This window comes from Castor canadensis, chromosome 12 (genome assembly GCF_047511655.1).
Source record: "Castor canadensis chromosome 12, mCasCan1.hap1v2, whole genome shotgun sequence".
Classification (NCBI taxonomy): Eukaryota; Metazoa; Chordata; class Mammalia; order Rodentia; family Castoridae; genus Castor; species Castor canadensis.
Window position 1 is genome coordinate 1,957,025 of NC_133397.1, and position 23,969 is coordinate 1,980,993.

Here is a 23,969-nt window from a genome sequence, read left to right on the forward strand (position 1 = left end):
GTTCAGTCTATGGTCCTGGCTCCATGTTTCTGGGCCAGTAGTACAGCCTGGTGGCAGGCTCATGTGGTGGAGTTTATTTGCCTCATGACAGCCAGGAAGCAGAGAGAAAGGAAGGAACCAAAATCAACCATCGCAAGTCACCCACTACTTCCTAAAATGTCCACTACTTTCCAAAATAGTTCCCAGCTGGGAACCAAGCATTCAGTACATGAGCCTGTGGGGGACATTTCACATTCAAACCACATGTCCTCAGCACCCTATCCTCTGCACATGCGTGCTCCTAGTGTCTCTTCCACTTCTTAGAAACATACTGGACTAGGTCCCCACCCTTATGTCCCCATTTCACCTTAATCTCCTCTGTAAAAGCCCTATCTCCAAATACAGTCACAATGGTTAAGGCTTTGACATATGAATTTGGGAAGGACACAATAGACCATAATAATGTGAAACTGTGTGTGTGTGTGTGTGTGTGTGTGTGTGTGTGTTGTGAAGAGGGCATGAGGCTGGAGTGCCAGGTACCAGCAAGGGATACTCCATAGGGCAGAGCCCAGAGGAGCCCATTCTGAAGAGATGAGATGCTCACAAGTGTTCCCCAAGGTGACCGGCTCACCAGCAGATCCACCTACTGTAAAATCCAGTACTGCCCAGACACATGGAGCCACACAGGAAGAGATTTTGTTCACGGCTCACAAGTAAATGGTAGCTACAGAGGTAAAAGGCAGCTCTGAAACCTGGACACAACTTCTGCTTATTTGTATATCACGACCTCCATGGGACAGAGAGGGAGGAGGTGGGTGAGAATGCATTTCCGTCTACCATTCAGAGAGTAAAGAGCTCACCCCCACTGATGCAGTGCAGTCACAAGGACGTACAGGTAGACACCAGCCTAACAGAAGAGGCCTCAGAGTGAAGGTGGTTGTTTCTGCATAGCCAACCAGCTGCCGGGAAACCCTGGTGCACAGTGTGACATACCAGTGGACACTGCTGGGCAGGTTTAGGACAGAATGAAGGGGGCCCTCTACACCCACCAGAGTTCTGAGTCAACTGAGAGTCAGAGACATGGGGAAGGCCAGAGGAAGATCAGGGACCAACAATGGGCTCCTCATTCTGAACCCAGGGTAAGACAGACACCATGGAAACACCCAGTCTCCCACACTGTCCCGCCCCATGGACACAGGGAAACCAACCAAACCCATACTTTTTGTAGGAAACACCCCTAGGAGGAAAGAACAGAGCGGGCTGGGCACTCCTACCCTGAGCTGCACCTTAAATTCACAATTGAAAACACCCATCGTCCCCTTGGGAGAAGACCAAGCAGGATGGCAAGAGCTCGGAAGACCTCACTGAGGTGTCTCCCACAGACCGTACAGGAGCAGAGCTAATGGGTCCTCCACATGTACAACTTCATTTTCTCAGCTATGTGCATGTGTTACTTCTCCTAAAGCAACCATTGACTTAAAACCAGTTACAAGAAAAAGCTGCATTAGGTCACGTCCTGGATCCCCTCACTTCTGGCCTCCTCCATGTGCCTGGGTAGATGAACATACAGGTGGAGGACTTTGGCATCTTCCTGCGAGAGATGGGGTAGCAAACTCTGAGGGGGTGGTGATGGGATGTCACTGAGTCTTAGCACCTCCCCACCCCACCTCAACGAGACAGACCAACCTCACGCCTCTCAAGCCTTCCAGTCCTGCACAGAACGGTCCTCGTCATGCAGTGGGAAAAGTTCAGAACTGGGAGTCAATGAGCTTTTGTTCCTACATGAGCAAAATCACGGGGTTAACCAGCTTTGTGGAGGCCTGCCAAGCAATAAAGAACCTACAATTGTACCTGGCGTCTGTGGCCCACGGCCTGCAGCCCCAGCCTCTGAGCCTCTCTCCCAGCTGCAGCGGCTCGCTTATACAAAGCATCCCCTCCAAACACTGAAAACCAAGTCTGATGAGCAATTCGTGTGAAAATCTTTCAGAATCTGCACTAATTAAAAAGCAGATGGAATTTTTAGAAAACTCTACCCAGGATTCAGGCTTCAGAATATTACAAACTCAAACTCCTCTCGCTACTCAGAGGCTGCTTGAAAATGTAAGGCAGAATGAGACTGTTGAAATAAGGAGGCAAGGTGCACTTGGCTGGGTCTCACATGTGGCAGGAACTCAGCACACGTGTGTCTCCAAGCCCTTGCTTGGAAACCTGCTTCTCTGAACCACCTACCTCCCCACTCTGGGAGCCTCACCTGGCCCTGACCACAGAGCCTGAAGGACTGTCTTGTCTCTGATGCATCTGGTCCCGTAGCACCAACAGCAGGCCAAGGCTTGGCTGGAGCAGTCCCAGTCAGGAGCAGCCAGCCCTGAAAGCTCAGAAGGGTGAGGGGATTTCACTACATAACTGTAGCCTTCTGAAAATAAAGCCACTGCCGGGTGTGGTGATGTACACCTATAATCCCAGCACTGGGAAGCTGAGGTAGGACGTTCAAGGGTTTCAGGCCTGCCTGGGCTACATAGAGACACCCTGACTCAAGCAACAAAACAACATGAAACAAAAATCTGCCCACTAGTAAAGGTGCCACCTCATACTGATTGGTCACAGTCCTTGAAAAAATTCAAGTAGAGAGCCCTTTTAGAAACCTGGCAGGACAGGGAGGGGAGTCCTGGCTCCTTCCCACAGCAAGACCTGGCATTTCCGACTTCAGACCTCTTCTCGTCTTGACATCATCCCCTGCAGCATCCCCTGCAGGCCACAATCTGTGCCAAGTCCACTCACCTGAGCCTCTTGGCCTGACCACCAGTGACAGCTTTCTGGTTGAACTTCTGCCCAAGGGTTGGGTAGGACATCCCAAAGCACCCAGGTCTGGCTGTGGCCACGGGCTCCCAGGTTTTACCACCACCCAGGTCTGCAGGGAAGGGACTGTGCCTCCCCCATTCCTAGACACTCGTGGGCAATGCTGGCACAAAGGATCACTCGGGACAGGTCCCCAAATACCATGGGAACGGTTGTGTGACAATCCCTTCTCTGAGAAGCACAAAAGCGTAGAGTCAGGAATCTGAGTAGAAGGGGTCAAAAGCCAATTTGGGAGTCATCAAAAGTGTCCTGCTGGAGTGAAAACCTCAATAACAGAACAGGCCATGAGAGAGGTCACAGGACAGTCCATAGGGAACCTGAGCGGCCACCATAGGAGGATCAGGCTGCAGGGTAGCACTGGGCCTGAGATGCCCATCATGCTTGTTTCTGTTCTCTCCTCTCGTCCAGCCCCTCCCAGCACCCAGGGTTTGCTACACTGGGAGCATTCAGACACACTTTGTACAGGCCATTTGCGCACGTTAATAGTTCCTTACCAACACGCTACTGAGAGACCCCAGATGAACTCAGGGTACATGGATGTCCTCAAAATTTCTGAGTTTCCTGAACTCATGTGGTGCCCACAACCATTTCTCGCTGTCACACGAATGACTACTTTTTGCCCTGTGGTTTCCGCAAGATCCCTTAGTAAATTCAACCTGAATTCAAACCAGGAGGGTCTGCAAGGCTATCAAAGGGGCTCCCTGAGGACAGACCAGCTCATCAGAAGCCCCAGGCCTGTCCCACCCTCATGGCCTATTAACTTGCTGTGTGGCTTTGGACACGAGGTGACTTTGGCTCTCTTTGTCTCATCTTGTGCTGCTCAGGACAGACCAGACGGTACATCAAGATCTCCTGGTGGTGGCAGAGGGTGGGTGTGGAGCACTGGGCTGGAAGCAGGGCTGATGTTCGTTGGCTCTCTCTGCACCACACTGCCTGCAGACAGCCGCCCACGCTTCTGCAGATTGCCGTGCCTGGCCCCCTTTCCCTGGTTGCCATGGAAAGATGAGAGCGGAAAGCCAAGCTCGGCAGGCAGGCGGGTCGCAGTGGCTCCTTCCCTGTTCTGTTCCCACAGAGAGCTCAGTGCTGGCTCATTAGCACAGGAGCCTCAGGCCGGGCCCCCCACAGCCTCTCCTCACAGGTCCGCCCCCGGTCTCCAGCTCCCTCCTCACCCAGGGTCACCTCGGATACCATGGGTGGTCTTACAGTCAGTGCACGTCTCATTTTCCAATGTGAGTCTCTCCCCAAAAGATCCCAGCTTTACAATAAGGTCCGTGGGAGGCACAGCTGAACACATCAGGTCACCCTCTCAGGAGTGAGGTGAGGGACAGGAACCATCCAAGCCCAGCCAGAGACAGGAGAAGGAAAACATCTACCCAGGGCATGGCAGATACCAGCCCTGGGTAGATGTTGTTGGGGTCCTCAAAGACCCCAACAACAATCCCAAGAATAGTGTAGAATTTCCATTTTGTGGAGGAACCAACTGAGGTTCCATTAAGCAAGAAACAGGCCAATGGCCTGGCAGCTGTGGGCCTGTGGAGGCAGCCAGTGCTCCCCTTATCCACCACGGTGCAATGAGTCTCCCCAAAAGCAGACCTGTCTCCCAGGTCACAGGTCCCCTAGGTCAGGGACTTGGTCTGGAGACACAACCTCTGCTTGCCAGAACAGGAGCTTTCTCTACTGGGAAGTCCAGTCAGATCTCCGGGAGCAGAGTCCTCCAGCATGTCATACACATCTGGTGGCTGAGTGGAGATGACTCCAGAGCGGTACTTGGTAATCCCGTTGACCAGTTGTGCACACGTGGCCTTTTGTTGTGGCCCAGGCCTTTCCCATCACAGCAGCTGGGTCAGGATGGGGGGGTCCTCAAGTGAATGTTAACACTCCTGAAGCCTATGTTCCTTACCAGCTAGCTCAGAAGTTCATCTGGCTTGGCTTTTCCATCCTCTGTTGCTCGAGGTGGTCACAGTCCACCCAGTGGCAAGCCAACAGGCTACAGACCACATCCTGGGGTGTGAAAGAAATGGAGGTCACTGCTTTTAGGGCATGGGCACCGGGGCTGTTATTCAGCTCTGGCTGCACAAGGGGCAACAGGCCAGTGGCTCTCAGGTCAGAAGTGAACTCCCCATAGTCTGGAGGCTCAAATCCAAGACCAAGGTGCAGCAAGGCTGGTTCCTCCTGGGGTTTCTCTCCTGGGCTTGTAGAGGGCTCAGCCCTCTTTGTCCCTGAATCCTCATCTCTTCTTAAAAGGACACCAGTCACATTGGATCAGGGCCACCCTAGTGACCTCAGTTTACCTTGATCACCTCTGTACAAGCTCAGCTCCAACTGCAATCACCCCTGGAGTACTAGGGGTTGGTGCTTCAACACATGAACTTGGAAAGACCCAATCAGCTTTCAGATTTCAGATCAGAAACCCCAGCACTGAGGTCCTTGCCCAACCCCCTTCCATGCAAAGAATCCTGGCTGGATCCCAGGACTAGGTGACTTCTGCCCACTTCCACAGCACATCATAAAACCCTTCCTCCTCCCATGCAGGCTGAGCACAGGCAGCTCCTACTAGCAGCTCCCCATCAGGTCAGAGACTATGGCCTCTCAAGGACACTTAGCTGTCCTGGAAACACAGACTCCAGGTGACTGAGTTTGCACTTGTGCTTCTCCCACTGCCTCTACATGGGGACAAAGTGGTCCTCACTGTTCCTCTCTCAACCACACACGTCTTAAAGGCAGGCAGAAGTGTAGACATCTTGGCTGTAACACTCAAGAAGACACCAGGATTTGAATTTTGTTTCCCTCTGTTTCCCCAGCCTGCTGGTCAGCTGAAATGGCCAGCGAGTTCCCCAGGCTCCAAAGGCTACACCTGAAAAACTGGATCCTAAGCCAGCAGTCAGTCAGTCTGGGAAAATTCTTGGCCTGTGAGCACTGAGCATTCCCACAATCTTAAAATGCAGGCTGCTTCCCACAGACATGGAAGCAGCCGGGTTTCTTTTTTTAATCTGTGAGAGCATGGCAGATTCCCATTCTGCCCACATCTGAGAGCTGTTGCTCTGGGCAGCTGGTCTCTGCAGCGTGTGGTTGGCAGAGCCAAGCGTGTGTGTGTGTGTGTGGCCCCGGGTGGATGTCCCACTGTCCACAGAGCTCAGCTCCACAGAGGGAGGGACACTGCTCTGGGGCAGTGCCGCTGCCATCCTGCATCCATGCAAGGTGTGACTTCTGTGTGAGGTTTGCGTGCTCTCCTTCCGTGCTCCCTAGCTTGCCCGGATCAGTCCTGTTGCTTCAACTCTTCAAAGCCTGGTGGAACCCATGGTTGTCTGCAGGAATGGCAGAGGTCATTCTCACAACAGGACTTAGGACTCTGGAACTATCTGCTTAGCTTAGACACAATTCTGAAGAGTAGCTGATTTCTCTCTTGGAACACTGTCAGCTTCAGTGGGGACAGAAGGGGCCACAGCTGAGTGGGCTGTTTGCGTTAGGGTTTGGTTAGGTTTCCCTTGGGAGCAGAGCTACATCTTCCTCTACCCTCCTTGCAGCATGACCCCATTTCCATGTGAAAATCTACATTCATGACCTGATGTCTTCATCATTTAGAGGTGTTGCAAGGAAAACCGAGCAGTTCTGCTTGAGGCAGAAGTGAAACCCTTTCTTGGCTTTGGAGAAGCAGGTGACCATGGAGCTGCTGATGACTCTCAGAAGGACACAGAGAGTTCAAGAGGCTCCACCCCAGCAAAGGGCTCCAGGATCACAGCAGGTGGGCCTGTGTAGAGGGCTTTGGGCACCACCTGGCCCTCCAAGCAGCACACCTGGAAGGATCCCTCAGAGTCATGATCTCCGTAGAGATTTATGAGGGAGAAAAGGCCCAAGGGAGGAGAACAGATGTCCTGGCAAGCACACTAGGTAGCAAGGACTGACTCCTGAGCTCCTCCTGGCAGCACTGGCTTGAAACCAGGGCAGCTCAGGTGCCATTGATGTTGGGATCCCATGGACACAGCAGCAAAACCCAGCTCTGCTCAACCCTGCTATAGGGCACCCTTGAAGGTTAATGTGGGTCAAACTGACCTGAGATAAAAGGACAGGAGGTAAAAATCCAAATCCACAGGCCAGCGTCAGCATCAAGAGCCCACCTTAGAGAACACTGTCCTGGCAGGTGACCATGTCAGGAGTGCCTGGTCATACTTGGTCTCTGCCACCTTCTCTCAGCTTCTCTGTCTCTCTCTCTGTCCCTCTCTCTTTCTCTCTCTCTCTCTGTCCCTCCCTTCCCTTCTTCCTCTTAAAACAGAGACAGATCCTGATCGCTCTCCACCTCTACCTCCACCATCTCAGCCTGCCCCACCCCACTGCACTCCAGTGACCCTGTATGTCCTGGGCACTGCTGTGTCCATTGTCACACCCGCAGCACTAGGAGGAACCACGACCTCTGCCTGATGCTGCAAAAACACTGCTGGCAGATGAACGGGACAGCATCATCAAGGACTGGAGGGTGGTGGGGGGACGAGGAAGACAGGTCCCACAGAGACAAGGAGTCACAGAGGCACAGCCGGGCTATGGCAAGGCCTCAAGATGGCAACACCTGCTCATCTCAGTCTCAAAACTCAGTTTGCACAACGTGTGTACGTGCAAACATATAGACACATGCACACGTGCAAATGCCTGCAAAAATGGGAAGATACACAATAGCCATTCCCCCAGTGGGCAAAGCAGCTGTTTCAGGGAAAAAGGACCCTGCTGGGGACTGAGACAAAAAGGAAGCAGGGTTCATGTCCCTTCAGTGACCCACGAGCTCCCACTCTCCCCAGTGACTTCAGCAACACCCAGTCTTACATTGGACCTTTCACGATCGCAGCGGATCGCCAGGTCCACCCTTCCCTCCGTGATCCACAGGCTCACGCCGTCCTCCAGTGGATCCTCCTTCTTAGCACCCATGAGAGGCTGCGTGACTGATGCATGAACGACTGGACTCACCCACCCTTGAGGATGGAACCCATCAGCCTCACAGGAACCAACGTGAGAACAGGGCTCTGTGGACAGGTTCTCAGCAGAAACTGGGTTGGACTCCTCAGCACCGAAGGCGCCTGGTCTCCTGTTCCCAGTCACAGCTCACAGAGCAGGTGATGGGTCTGCTGCTTTCTGAACCTGTCCACTCTGCTCCATGTGCTGCAGCAGCCTCTGTGCAGCAATGTTAGGATCTAGGCCTAAGGGGAGGTGCTCAGACCATGACACTCACCATCAACAAGGGACTGCCGTCTCCATTTAAAGGGCCATGGGAATGGATGTGCTTTCCTCACCCTCTGCCACTTTCCCTCACTCTCCACCATGTGAAGATGTAGTGAGAGGGCCCCACCTTCATTGGGAACTTCCCAGTCCCTAGACTGTGAAAAATAAAGTTTTGTTCTGTTTAAATTACCTGGTTCCCAGTTACTACAGCAGCACACAGAGACTGGGACGGAGTCTTTGAAACCATGTGCAGAGGACGCTCCTTAAGGGCAGAGATGTAAGGAGTGGGCCTTGGAGATGTCCACCTTCCTTCCCTAAAATGTGCTTCCTAGGTCCAGGCCCCAGTCCCCAAGTCAGGGTCTGCTTTTGAACAGCATGCAGGGATTTGAAGGTACATGGAGGTAAGAAAACCACAAAGGCAGCTCCAGGCAAGGCTCCCTGACAGTGCTACAGGCAAGAATAAGCACCAGTGCTGAAGAGCCAAGAGTTTTTGTACTAGCTTCTGATTACCACAGAGCAGGGATGGAATGCCAGCCTACTGACCCCAGTGGGGCAGAGGGTTGAGAAGGAAGAAAACTCAGGAGAGATACTGCCATCAATCTGAAGGAGATTGATCCACAGAGAGGGAGATACTCTATAAGGCTCTGATACATAACAAGGAAGGAATTCGGCCCTGCCGGGGTATGCAAGATCAGAGTAAACCAGGTAAGGCAGGGCAGGTCTTCTGCCAGAGCCTTAAGCCAGGGGTCAGATCCTGGCGTGGGGAGAGGTGTGTCCTCTGCTCTCAAGATCACCATACAAAGACAGATACAGTCTGTCCGGCCCCCATGGCACAGAATGCAGTGCTGTAAATGAAGACAGCTGTGATCTTGATAAGGTCCAGGTGGGGTCCTTTCCCCACCTGGGTGGGGCCAGGGTAGGAGAAAAGGCAGGGCTGTACATAGCCTAAGGAGGAGCTAGGCAGCCATTCTGAGCGGCAAGCAGGCAGGGCTGAGGGCTGAGTGTGGGGACAAGGCCCATTCATCTAGCATAGTACAATGCAGGGGGTAGTGAATGTCCTGCCATTAGTCAGACGACCACCTCGAAAGCCTCAGAGCAGGGAGGCCTTGCCGGAGGTCCAGAAGAGCCACTGGAGAACCTGAAATCCAGGGCCAAAAGAATCTGGACCGTGACAAGGAAGCTTCTGAGGACAGTGTGGAGAATGGATTAAATATGTGCTGTTAGTCAGACATTTCTTCACTGTGACAAAACAAATTTTCTGGCATAAAGAGCTTAAAGGGAGGAAGGTTTATTTTGTCTCACAGTTTCAGAGGTTTCTGTCCATTGTCACTTGGCTCTGTTGATTCTGAGCCCATGGTAAGGCAGAACATCATGATGGCAGGAGTTGGTGACAGAGGTTGCTCACCTCATGGCAGTCAGAAATCCAGGGAGGAGGGCAAGACGAGATGAAGCCCCTAAGAACATCCTCTCGGTGACCTACTTTCCGCAGCTAAACCCTCCCTACCTCCTAAAGTTTCCAGAACCTCCAAAAATTGTGCCACCAGCTGGTGACACTGATGGGGGACATTTCTTCTTAATACCATATAACATGTGCATTAGGGGGAAGTGGTGAGGGAAGATGGGGACACAACTTGAGGTAGAGACCAGACCAGGATTTCTAAAGAGTCAGGACCAGGGATGAAGAAAACCTGAGTTTCAGACCCTGATGCTCTGAGGGACCATGGATGTGGTGGGGTGGGCCACGGGGAGTGCTCGGAGCCCACTTGGATTCCTGGCGAGAGGAGAGTGGGCTCTTCCCAAGACAGAAGGCAGAAAGGGGTAGGTTCAGAGTGAAAGTCAGGAAGGCCCATACCGGCCAGGTTTTAGGGCGCTGGAGGTCCCCTGTGAGGCTCATACACAGAGGTCCTAGGGTCAGCTGGGCTGTGGCCTGGAGCTTTGGAGAGAAGTCAGTGGCTGGACAGAGGCAGGGCCTTGCCCAAGCTGTGGCAGAGACCCCTAAGGGTTGTACACAAGGTGTGAAGAGGCCAGGAATGGACCCTGGGGAGAAGAAAGAGAGGTCAAGGGAGGAGTAAGCTGGGTGAAAATGGTAATGGGAGGCCAGGAAGCTGGTTTTCCCCAGGAAATGGAGACTCTGGTACCTACCCGAAAGGTCACCTGGGAGAAAGTGTCCAGAGTGACTTGCGAGGTTCCTCTTAGCTGAGTACTCTTTCATCCTCTTACTGTCAGCAACAATGCCTCTTCTGTTTACCCAGCCCACCCCACCATCCAGAGGTATGGGCACAGAAAATCAAGCTTTGAGACCTGGGGGGGAGGTGGTGAATGAACGCATGTGCATGTGTATTGCATCCTGCTAGTGGCTGAGAATGCAGCAGCTAAGGTCCCCTCCCCAGCCAGGAAGGCCCACCTGCTGCTTCAACTGTGCAGCCACCAATGTGATGGACATTGCTTGACAAATGACTGAACCTACAACTGACAGCACGTGCCACAGCCAGGAGAGGCGACAAGTGACACAGAAACTCCTGCAGGGACTCCCACAGACAGGTAGTGTTCAGCCACCTGTCACTTCACCACACCAGGAATGTGCACACATGCACAAGTGCACACACTTGCATGTATCCACACAGGTGCACACATGCACAGTCATACAGGTGCACAAATGCACACGCATGCATGTACCCACACAGGTGCACAAATGCACACACATGCAGACACACATGTGCACACGCAAACATACCCTTGCAGCTCAGTGTCTCCCTCAGGGACAGGGTGTCCCTCTCCCAGTACCTCCTCTGCATCCTGAAGAACCTTCTGGCCTCCTGCCTCCCTGTCGAGCACGTTCCACACACAGGGACTTCCCAGCCCTGTCCTGCCTGCCGTGGCTGCTCTGCTGCCATCTGGTCACAGAGGCTGATAAGTGTGGGCAGGTCGCCAACTTGGCCCCAACTTCACTTGGAGGCTGGACTGGCAGATAAATTAGTCCTGGAGGGGGGCGAGGAGGGGGAACAGAGAGGGGCCCAGAGGGAAGATTCCAAATTCATCCTCTGCTCAGCCAAGTTCCAGCTTTCCAGCTCATGGCAGGGCTGTGAAGGCTGACAGCGCGCCAGCGGGAGCAGGCAGATGGTGCAAGGAACAGGGTGTGGGCCAAGTCGGAGTGGGCAGGGGTGCTGTCAGAATCCACAGAGAGCCACAGCTCCACAAGGAACGTCTGGCCTGCCAACCTCAGAGCACCTCTAGAGGACATCGGCTCGTTCTGCTTATTCCTGTCCTGGGGGAGGCTGTAACCTGCATCCTGAGAGTTGCCCGGGATAGGATTTGGTCCACAGCCACAGGGCTGCTTGTATGAACTCGGCAGTCATCCCTGATCTCAGCGCTCACACAGACACTGCTGACACCACCGTGGACTGATAACCCAGAGAAGGACCCTGGACAGCACAACGGGAATCAGACTCCAAGACAGACTTTGCTTTTTAATGCCAGTCCTTGTTAGAGGCTGCCACCGGGTACTCGGGGAAGGAGAACTCAGGACATTGTAACAGAGACCTGCAGTACCCTCATAACTAAGTCACCGAGGAGTAAAATGCACATGGTTCTCATTCATGAAGTTCCAGCATTCTCTGTTAATCCCATGGACAATTCCCTAAAGTCCTAAGACAAAAACCAAAACCCTTACAACACCTGAGAGTGGCCGGCCAGGATCTTGGGGACAGAATGAGAGGTAATGATCAGGCCAGGTGGATGGTCACTCCCTCTGCAAACAGGCTCAACCTGACACCAGACTCCTGCTGAATACACTGCTGGCTCCAGAGCTCCTGTGAAATTGCAGGGCTGCTGAAAGCCAGGAGAGAATGCATCCTTTAGAGACAGATTTGGGGGCGCTCCCCCAGACAGGTCCACTTGGGCTGCCTGCTCCATCTGTGCCATGTGCAACCGTGTGCCTGATGTCTCAGGCAGGCCCAGGAGGGGCCGCGTGGGAGGGCAAGCCCCCACCTAAGTATCTGAATCGGTATATGTAATGTCCTCTGGCTTAGGCTGAAAACCAATATCGCCTGTTCTGAAATCTCAATTCTGTATTTTCATAGCACGACTTGCTGTGAAAGGGAAAGGCCTGAAGCCCTTAGTGGCTTTCAGGATGCCATACGAATCTTAAAATAGCAACGCAGTGGACAAAACCCAACCAAATCCAAACATGCCCATGGGGTTCCCTTTGATGCAGACTAGCATTCAGTCTTAAGTAGGCCAGTAATTAGCATAATGTATTTCATGTTTGCTTGAGCAAAACCATTTGAAATCAGTAGGAGAATGCCAGGCCACCACCTTGTACCTCTCCAGCAGCTCAACCTCACAGAAAAATTAAATGCTTACAAGGGCAACGACTATCACAAATCAAGTGCATTCCCCAGAAAATGGTTAGAGTGAGTGTGTAAGAAATGCATCTATTGCTGTGAACTTGGAGGCATGGCGGGGGTGTGGAGGAGGAGATTACACAGCCACGCCAACCTCGAGTGCAACTTGCCTGTGAAGTTAGTTGTTCCCCCTAACAACTGCAGTGCTGAAATCCTAACCACGAGGTGATGGTACTCAGAGGAGGACTTGGAGATGGATTGGGACATGAGAGCTGAACCCTCTGGAGTGGGCTGAGTGCCCCTCTGAAAGAGGCTCAAAGAGCTCCCTAGCCTCCACCATGCAAGAACACGAGAAGATAATCGAAGACCAAGATGAGCCTTCTTCTGAATCTGCCAGCCCTTTGCTTCTGAACTTCCTGGCCTCCAGAACTCCGAGAAATAAATGTCTGTTGTCTGTAAGTCTCTTGATCTGTGTTAGCAACTCAAACAAAATGAGACAGAAAATTGGCCACCAAGAATGGGGTCCTGCTGTAACAAATATTTTAAAATATGGGAGCAGCTTTGGAACTGGGCGATAGGTAAATGGTAGAAGGCTTTGACATCCATTGCATAAGAAATCCAGGACCAGACGTTTAGGGCTGGATCTGCAAGGGCTCAGGAGAAGGGGAGAGCTGTACAGCAAATCTCAGCCTCCTTGGAAAACACTAAGTGGTCGTGAGCAGAATGTTGGTAGACACACCTGTGGTGAAGGCCTCTCTGATGAGGTCTCCAGCAGGAGTAGAGGAAAAGCTGTCCTTGTTACAAGGGGCCAAGGCCCTGGCTCAGTTGTGTTCATGCCCCAGCACTTTGTGGAAGGTAGAGCCTCGGAAGGATGGAATTGAATACTGACTGTGAAAATAACTGAGCGAAGTGTTGAAGGAGTGGCCCCGTTTGTCTTGACTCCTTGCTGTAAGTTGGGAAAAGAGAATTCTGACTTACAGACAGAATTGTTCATCGAAAGGGAGGTAGGACTTAAAAGTTGGAGCGCTCTCAGCCTGTCCATATTAGAGAATTTGAGAAAGCCTGTCTGGGAGGTGACAGGAGGGATGTGGCCAAGTGACCGTTTCACTAGGAGGTTAGTAGGGCCCATCTAGCAGAAGCCATCTTTCAGATGTCAGAAACAACAGAAAGATGACTCCCAACTTGGTGAACTCCTGGGTCACCAAGTCCTCCCCAGCACTGAGGGAAAGACCTGAGTGCAGAATGGTTTCAAAGCAGGGGCCGCCGCTGCCCAGCACTGCCCTACCTCCAGGCCCTGCTCCCACACCCTGGCTCTGAGCTCTGCTGACAGGCAGATGACAGGTTTGTTGTGTGGCAAAGTTGTAAAGGTGTGATTATCTTCACCTAGGTTTCAAAGGATGCCCCAAAGAGTCACAAGACCCAGACACAGAATCACCACTTTATTTTTTCGTTGTTGTTTTGTTTTTTCTTTTTGTTTTCTTCTTCACCCTCAGCAGATTGTCTTCCTTTGTACTGCTATCATTTTATGTTACATTGTGCTTTTGGTGTCAGCCTGATTCTTTGTCCAGCTTATGCTAGTTCTACTGATGTTTTATCGTTTACAGGTAAACATGTCTTCCTTAAGAGTTTTTTTCTTTTTTTTATTGTTTTATTATTCATATGTGCATACAATGCTTGGGTCATTTCTCCCCCCTGCCCCCACCCCCTCCCTTACCACCCACTCCGCCCCCTCCCTCTCCCCCCCCTCAATACCCAGCAGAAACTATTTTGCCCTTATTTCTAATTTTGTTGTAGAGAGAGTATAAGCAATAATAGGAAGGAACAAGGGGTTTTGCTGGTTGAGATAAGGATAGCTATACAGGGCATTGACTCACATTGATTTCCTGTGCGTGGGTGTTACCTTCTAGGTTAATTCTTTTTGATCTAACCTTTTCTCTAGTTCCTGGTCCCCTTTTCCTATTGGCCTCAGTTGCTTTTAAGGTATCTGCTTTAGTTTCTCTGCGTTGAGGGCAACAAATGCTAGCTAATTTTTTAGGTGTCTTACCTATCCTCACCCCTCCCTGTGTGCTCTCGCTTTTATCATGTGATCAAAGTCCAATCCCCTTGTTGTGCTTGCCCTTGATCTAATGTCCGAATATGAGAGAGAACATACGATTTTTGGTCTTTTGGGCCAGGCTAACCTCGCTCAGAATGATGTTCTCCAATTCCATCCATTTACCAGCGAATGATAACATTTCGTTCTTCTTCATGGCTGCATAAAATTCCATTGTGTATAGATACCACATTTTCTTAATCCATTCGTCAGTGGTGGGGCATCTTGGCTGTTTCCATAACTTGGCTATTGTGAATAGTGCTGCAATAAACATGGGTGTGCAGGTGCCTCTGGAGTAACCTGTGTCACAGTCTTTTGGGTATATCCCCAAGAGTGGTATTGCTGGATCAAATGGTAGATCGATGTCTAGCTTTTTAAGTAGCCTCCAAATTTTTTTCCAGAGTGGTTGTACTAGTTTACATTCCCACCAGCAGTGTAAGAGGGTTCCTTTTTCCCCACATCCTCACCAACACCTGTTGTTGGTGGTGTTGCTGATGATGGCTATTCTAACAGGGGTGAGGTGGAATCTTAGTGTGGTTTTAATTTGCATTTCCTTTATTGCTAGAGATGGTGAGCATTTTTTCATGTGTTTTTTTGGCCATCGAATTTCTTCTTTTGGGAAAGTTCTGTTTAGTTCACTTGCCCATTTCTTTATTGGTTCATTAGTTTGGGGAAAATTTGGTTTTTTGAGTTCCCTATATATTCTGGTTATCAGTCCTTTGTCTGATGTGTAGCTGGCAAATATATTCTCCCACTCTGTGGATGTTCTTTTCAGTTTAGAGACCAGAATCACCACTTTAGAAAACCCCTTGGGTGATGCCCAGTACGGCCATGAGGGGGGTCTTGCTCAATGCCGTGGACACAGCTGCCCGGTGCCTGCCTTAGGGGTGAAATCCCTGCATTACAAAGTGATGGGAAAACCCACACACACCCTAGTGCACCTGAAAGACAGAGCACAGAGTCAAAGGTCATTCCCAGTCCCTTAGGCCTGAGACTTGTCATTCCTGAGCTCCTTCCCTTGTCTCGCTTTCAGAATGAGGATATTCGCCCTGGTCTGTACCACCATTGTATTTTAGAAGCACACAACATGTCAGTTTCATCTTCTCACACATGGGAGAATGGGGAATTTGCCTCATTTTGAAACACAGCTTTAATCTCACCCATATTTAATTAGATGAGACTTTAGATTTTTAAACTTTGTATTAAGACTTTTTGCTGAAATAATACTTTTGGAGCTATTGAGATGGAAGAATGTATTTTGCTTATGTGAAGAACAGGAATTTGGTACGGGTAAGGGAAGAATGCTATTTTTTAGCCTACATATTCCTCCAAAATCCATATGTTGGAACCAAAACTGCAAGGTAGTGTTTTGAAGGTGGGGGCCTTTGGGAGGTGGTTAGGTCACGAGGGCTCCATCCACCCGAATGTGATAAATACCCTTGTAAAAGAAGCTTCAGAGAGGGTCCTGATCCTTCCATCCCTTCTGACACTGGAGGACACGGCCTTTCTTCATCCATTTTGCTATTCCAACTTTGGCCTTTTTAGAACACATCAACAAGGTGCCACCATGGAAGCACAGAGCAGCCCTCAATGCCAGCAACTTGACCTTGGACTAATCAGCCTACAGAGTGGGAGAAATGCATTGCTATCATTTATACATTTCCTGGTCTAAGGTATTTTGTTATAGAAGTACAAGTGATCTAAGACAGTCAGTTTTTTTGCATTTATAAAATCAGTGTTCCCTAAACTTTGTGGTACAGTTTGGAAGTGGGCAGTTTAAACCAACAGAACGTGGAGGCAGACAAGGAGCCGTCTCCAGGAGGTTTACAACTGCCTTCAATTTTGCTCTTCTGATGCTTTCAGTGAAGCACTTTGCTAAAAGCACAGGTGCAGGACAGTGTTCCAATAGTCATCCCTGCCCCAAGGACGCAGTCCCGGTGAAACTAACCAGTCTGTAAATGTGGCCTCAGGTCCAAGTAGATATGATTTCTATGTAGCTATAACCTGAGCTGTGGATAGATGCGAACTCACGCTTGTGTGGATGTGACCTCAGGTGTACGCAGATGTGGCCTCACGTCTATGTAAATGTGGCCTCAAGTCCCTCTAGACGTGGCCTCAGGTTCCATAGTGGGCATCCTCTCTGCCCCTTAGTCTTTACATGAAGGTGCAAGGGGATATCCCGGTTTTGGAAACCTCAGTGATGCCAAGAGCTGCCAACCCTCACGCTCGGGGTGGGAGACCTTATAGGAAACAGCGTGAAGTCAGAATTGCACAAATGTGCAAGGGAGAAAGTACAGGTTTGTTCACATGAAGACTCTGCCTTTTCACAGACACATAGAGCAGGTGCCCTTAGCCTTTGTCACTAAGGCCACTTCCAGAGTGCCAAGCAGACTGATCACTGGGCCTCTCCTATAGACCATGCATCAGGGGTGTCAGGAAACACCTTGTGCTCAGTGCTGCCTTGTTGAAATGTACAACTGGAGACAAAAATCTTCCATTCCTTGCTCAGGGCTCAGCTCAGTCCTGCTAAGAGGAGACAAAGAAGGTCCTTTACCTTCCACAGAGGGGTGAAGTGGAGCAGCGCCTCCTCTCCTTGACAGAAGAAAGGGAGGAGGACACAAGATTGGAAGAGCTCAGGCAGGGGAGGAAAGGGAGAAAAGAGGCCAGCAGGGAGAACACTGCAGAGCATGGAGGCCCTGCCACTCAGTCAGCCTCTGGGACTTCAGCATTGTCCAGGTCTTGCCTTGGATACAAATAAAATACTGCATTCCAAGCCCATCAACCTTCTGAGGGCTTCCTTGTCCACTGTCCTTTTGAGACTGAGTTCTGGGACAAGGCGGGAGAGTCAGGGCGGTTCAGGTCCTCTTCCCTCGCCTGCTGCAGGCTGAGGGTGTAACATATTCAGGATGTAGAAGAGACAGCAGAGCCCCACCAGAGCAGGGACAAAACTCAACTGTTAGCCAAGTTGGACCTGGTCCCCATTCTATATAAAAATCCCCCAAACCACACAAAAGACAACACGGCCAAGTTTCCCTGGAAAACTCGGGCAGACATCAGATGAAGTCGCTGTCTCACGTTTAAAGGGTGTAGCATGGGTGCCTCCATGCATTTGGCGTTGTGAAGTTCACAGCCGGCAGAAGTGGGAAGGAAGTGGAGCACACCAGCACAGCCATGTTTGTCCACGCCCACCCGCTGCCTCCCGGTAGACATGTGCACAGGCCCTACATGCATCAAAGCCGTGCTCCATGACACACACGCATGAAGACACGTGCACACACATGCACGGCACACACACACGCATGCACAGCACACACACCGTCCACAGCTGGTCCAAGTAGGTTAACAAGCACTCGTGTGACTGTCCTGTACAGGAGGATGGCAGGACCTGCAGAGGAGGAGGCACTCCTCAGCAGAGCAAAGGAGAGGGCCTCGCCAGCCTTTCGGCTTCTTCTGCCTCACTCTGAGCAGGTCCCAAGAGAGGCCTCTGGACAGCAGCCTCTCCTCCATTCCTGCCCCATTGCCTCCTCTTCTCTTCCCTTTCCTCTGTGGATAGCAGCAGCAAGACTTAAGGACTGGGCAAGAGAAGGGAGAAGGCAGCAGGACCGAGGCAGGCGTGGCTGGCTGCTGCCCTTCTTCATGGTCCATTCTGAGGCCCCTGTGCCCCCTCTGGAGACACCAGCTCCTTCCTCTAGAGACTCCACATCTTGGTGTCTTCTCTCTCAACTTCTACAACCAGAGCCTTCTCAACCTGGGGCCTATGTGAGCCCCTGCTGTTTCTCCTGGCTCCCCCGTGTGGGATCTGGAAGCCATGCTGGACAGAACTGTGTCCCAGGGCTTTGTCTGGTGTCCTCACTGACCTGTGCTGATATGACAGCTCCTTAAAACCTCCTTCTAGCCATTGGGGAGCAGTGCTTCAGCTCCTACCAGAGAGAGATGATAAATGGCCCCTCCTAAGTACAGTTCCTTTTCTTCCCGTAATGGAAAGAGAAGTGTCACCCTTGCCTAACACTGCTCAGCAAAAGAAAGAAAAGTGGAGGAATTAGGTCAACTCATGTCTTCTTCTGTGCTGATAAACCCCTGTGGTCTGAATCTTCCATGCTTCTAGGCGTGCAGCGTACAAGTGGTTGGATGTCTCCTCTGGGCCTCAGTTTCCCCATGAAGTTCAGCTCTCTAAGGACAAGGAGGTGCCTGCAGTGGACCCGCTGGCCCTGGTGTTCTGACCTCAAAACACCTGGCTTTGCAAACGCCTTTTGGGAAGACAAGTTTGAATGTCTGGAATTATCAAATGAGCTACGTTGTTCAAAGCCATTGTCACAGGGTGAGTAGACTTGGGGATGCTTCTTCTCTCCACCCACCCCAAAGCACAGAGATGCCACATGGGCTCTATCAGGAATGTGCTTTGGGGGAGTATCCTCCTCACCGCTCCAAGTCAAGGTATGCGAAACTGGAGCCTCAGCTAAGAACCGGTTCTGCTCTTCACACCATCCACAGCATGGGCACCGGCCTCTCATGCACACCCCTGACAGGGCTCCCAGTGGGGCCGCCCTGGTTCTCAGGGTCTACTGCTGCCTGCCCCTGCAGGGTCAGGACAGAGGAAAGAAAGCCACAGAGACCCACAGAGAGGAGGAGAGACGCTCCAAGATGCCTCTGAGCTATGAGCAGGAAACACTCCAGCAAGCGCAGGGCGCTAGATTAAGATCTTAAATTGAAAGCTGCCTCATTTTGAGCATCTTCTACACGCTAAGCTGATGCTGCAAATTTTGTTTCATAATTTCAAACATCCATGCTTGTCTTCCCCAAAGGGGTTCGCAATGTTCAGGACACTGGTGCTGTCCTGAGCTGTCCTGAACTACTGCACTTGCCACGTGGGGGCCTCAGCAGTCCTGATATGGTGGCCATGATGATGGTCACAGGTTGAGGGCTCTGTGAGTGGTGACATTCTTAATGCTCTCTGCATTTTTATTATCACAGTCAAGAGGAGGAAGTCAAGGCAGCAATATGGAAACCGGCAGTGCTTCCCCAATGAAGTCCCCGGCAGTCACCTGACAGGGTTTAGAAGGGACTTCATGACCTGCAGTGCACTACTCTCTGTGGGGCATCCCTTGCAGACCCGGAAGGCAGCTATGCTCACTCACCACTACACCACCAACGCCTCCTTCTTGCGGACCTGGGTCCCTGCCCAGGTGTGTTTATTGGCTGTTGGGCCCTGAGCACCCACTGTGGCATTTGACTCTTACAGCACATCTAGCAAGTCTACACCCATTTTACTGAGGCACTGAGGTCATTTAGCACCCCAGATTCTCACTTCTCTGAGCGGTGTGGCCCAGCAGCCCCTCTTCCCAGCCCTGAGGCTGGCGTCCCTAATTTGAGGGTTAGCTCTTCCCCAGGAGAACATTCTGTGAGTTACATTTGCCCCTGTGGGATGATCCTACAAATTTCAGCTTGGGGGCAACTGAGCAATGGATCAAACCAGACACCTGTGCTCCAAAACAAGGTCAGTGATGAGTAGAACTTTGCTGCATGGCAGAGAACCTGGCATCCTGTGACAGTGATCATTGCCCAGAAGGACACACAAGCTCCACCACTGAAACACAGGCAGCATGGAGATAAAAACAGAAGCCACAGGGGAATGGAGGAAGCCCTTCCTGTACCATGTGACCACTGAGCTGCTTCTTTGAAGGAATGCAGAACATACCGCCATGTTCTGTAGCACAGGGTCCTTTGCTTTCGAGGCAGCCGGCAGCGGCTGACTTGGGTGGGAGGCTCTGAGGAAAAATGGGGATGGCAAGCCCAGGGACGCCTTCCAGCCGTCCCCTGACACCTCTGTAAACCTGCTGGTAACTGCTCTGCCATCTCTCATAAACCTTCAATAAAACCAGCGGCACTGCGTCCCAAACTCCCCCAGCACCTGTTTGGAAATTCTATTTGCCACTGACAATTTATGGCCTCCGAAAAAAGTGGCTGAGCACATTTGTTCCTGACGAGCGTGGTGCTGTCGCGGTGCTGTCGCGGCAGCTCCCACACTAACTGCACCTGGAGACAGAGCCGGCTTGCAGCATGCCAAATCCCAAACCCCGTCCAGAAACGCGGTTCTCAGAGAACAAAGCCAGGTCGCTTCCCCCGCCCCTGGCCACTCAGAAGCCAGGCCTGAGAAAAGAGAAGAAAGAGACGAGCCCCTGCAGAGGGGCCCCACCGCAGGGCGGGAGCCAGAGCTCAGGTCCTGCACACCTGGGGATGCACACCTGTGCTGGAACTGAACAGAGGAGTCCAGGACAGTGTCACTCATGAGAGGTCACAAGACAACCGGCGATCTCTCAGCCTCCGAGCCCAGCCAGCCCTGCTGCGCCGAGCCCACAGCGTGGGGCATGACATGCACATGCATACACACACAGTATACAACACCCATGCCACATGCATACATGCACACATGTGCACATGTGCGCCACACAAGGCACACACTCATAGACACACCATGCAGACATGCATATACATTAGGCACATACATGCACACATGCATACCACAGCACATATATGTACACCACACATGCACATGTATACCACATACTGCTACATGTGTACATGAAAACATATGTGCCACGGGTACATATAGCACATGTAGAACACACAACCATGACATCACAGACAGGTACACAGTACTGAGATGTATATGTGCACACACAAATACATATACAGTTCTCATACACTCATATACACAGCACACTACACAAGCAAATTCATACACTAACCCCACACCATACACACATACACACCTTGCACCACAGAGGCACAGACCACACAGACATGCACATGACACGGAAGCATAAATGTGTGGCACACGATGCACAAATACACAAAACACAAGGGCATGTACACATCACGTGCACACAGACCACGTGTGTGTAAAGTATAAATATATACATGCCACCCGCACACACGTTCACAGCACGCAGGTGGATGTGCATATATGTGTGTACTCACGCACACACACAAAACTCACATACACATGTGAATGTGCGTGTATACCACACAAGCACAGAGCACACAGCACACACACTGAACAATACACATCAGGCACACATATGCACACGTGCACCACAGCAGACACACTTGGCTAGAGGAGGCTGGATGTGGCTTTTTCTTGCTGCTGTGCTTTTTTAAACTGTGAGCACCCCGAAACTCACACACCTCCCTTCCTACAGCCCACCTCTGCATAGTTATCTCCTTCCTCTTCCTGTGGTCCTCTGCTCAGGGCAGAAAAAACCCAGAAGCAAGGAGAGCAGAGGAAGACAGACAGGAGGAGCTTTGGTTGAGTCAGAAGCTTGTCACAGGGAGACAAATCATCAGACCTGAGCCTGAACCAGGAGCTGGGGTACAGGTAGGCAGAAGGAGGGGTAACAGGGAGAGGGGACAGTGGAGAGGAAGGGGGGACCTGGGGAAGTCACCAATTCAGCTCCCAGGCAGGAGCACCTGTCCTTTCCCTCCCACAAAATGACCCGTCCAGAGTGAACAAACTCAGCAAAGGCACTTCTGTGTTAAAATAGTGAGCATGGCTGGCCACCCTGGTCACCTGTCACAAGGCCCGGACAAAGGCCCTAGGAGACTGGGTACATGCACAGGCATGACCTCCCTCTGTTCCATCCTAGCCACCTACCCACATACCCCTCCAGGGACCTGCAAGTCCAGAGAGGCCCAAAGCTGTCCACGCTGTACCTCAAAGGATGCTTCCTGAGCACTATTGCCCTTCCTCGTCCTCCTTCCGTCTTTTCCTGCCTCCCTCTTTCTTCCCTCCCTCCCTCTCTCCCCTACCCTGCCTCTATTTTTGCTACCATGCTTTAAGTTCCCCCCAACTCACTCTGGCCATCAGAACGGCCATGCCTGTGGACATCGCAGAACTTTCTCTCCCCTCGCCTTGTATAAATTGACCATTTAAGTCATGTCTGAAATCAAGAGGCTCTGAGAGTGGACAGAAGGCTGCTGTTACTGAATGCCCTGGAGCAGCAGATGCAGTTCAGCACTGCCTCAGACCCGCTGGCTGAGGGGCACCCTACACGCACAGCCCCACGTGGTCCCATAGGCAGAAGCATCCTGGTGCCCTCTCCCCAAGCACGGAGCGCTGTCTCTGCTGTGTGGTGGCCAGGCAGGTAACCACACCAGCCAGTGGCTCCCAAGTGAATAGAGCGAACCGTCCTTCAGCTGCAGGAGCACAGGTCTCCCCGGTGCAGAGCCTGAACTGGCTCTCAGCATCTGCATCCTTGCCCGTGTCTCTTCCAGCACCTGAGGACAGGCAGTGTGGTCCAGTCCTCCACAGAGCTCACTGCTGGCTTATTCATCACATTTTCCTAGGACATTTCTGACTCCAAATAGCCTCACAGTGCAACACAGAGGAGTGCGAAAAGGAGCCTGCCAGCCAGGGTCAGGGGGGCCTGCAGTCCTGGCCAGCCCTCCTTTACCTGTAGGTGTTAGGTGAACTGGTATCTTTGCCCAGCCTAGGTCACAAGGCAGAGAGGAGCACCTCAGGGCATCACCAGGTCCCTACTGCCGGCCGGGCATTCCAGCCCTGCTCAGCTACTCTTCCTGGAATGTCTCAGATGTCCTAATGGAATCAGTCCCCAGGGCTCTCCTCACAGACTGCATCCTCACTCTAAGAGGCAGGTCGCCAGGGTGCCTGACAGTCTGGAGAGCTCATTTTCAGAACAGGCAGTGACAGAAGTCTGAGCCCTGGCAGCACCAGAAACCTTTTATGACTCCAGCCACTGGGAAGAAGCCAGACATGTGAACACAGGGGCCTCACCACTGCCCTCCCATCACCTTCTCCTGTGCCTCCTGGGAAGCTCTTGCTCCTTCATGGGCTCTGGAGTGCTTACTGAATACACAAGGACGCTGCATGCCGGGAGCGTTTTCTGCACTGATCTGTGCCTGCCGCCCTCCCTGCCATTCTTCACGGTAAGTTACAGGCTCCTGCGTCCCTCGTGGAAGTCTTTTGGGAACCCCAGGAGTCCCCAGGGTGCCACACCACACCTGGCCAGCTGCCTGTGCATCCCCAATGGTGCTTGGAATTGCTCATCACCTGTGGACCCCCATGTCCCCTGAGCCCTGCTGAGCAAGGTCTGCATGCAGTGGCAGGTACCGAGAGGGCTCTGGCTAAGTGAGCTCATTATTTCAGGATTTCTGTAATCCACAGACCCAGACATCACCCTTTATTGTTTTGAAGGGGATTTGGAGATGCTCTGGGACCTCTCAGAACAATATTACAAAATCAGTGTCTGTGGCATGGTGTGGGACCTTTGTCCCCTCCTGCTCCCTCTGTGAGCCTGCCCTCCCCCAGGGCTCTGGTAATTCCAGCCTCTGTCAGTTCCTGCTAACAGCTCAGCTGCCTCACGGGGTACCCACGTTTTAAAGAGCCAAGGCGTCCCTGGCACGAAGGCTCTCTGTGTGAGGGCATGACAGCCTCCATTACTCAGCATTACCTGAAGGGGGCAGCATCCCCTGCAGTC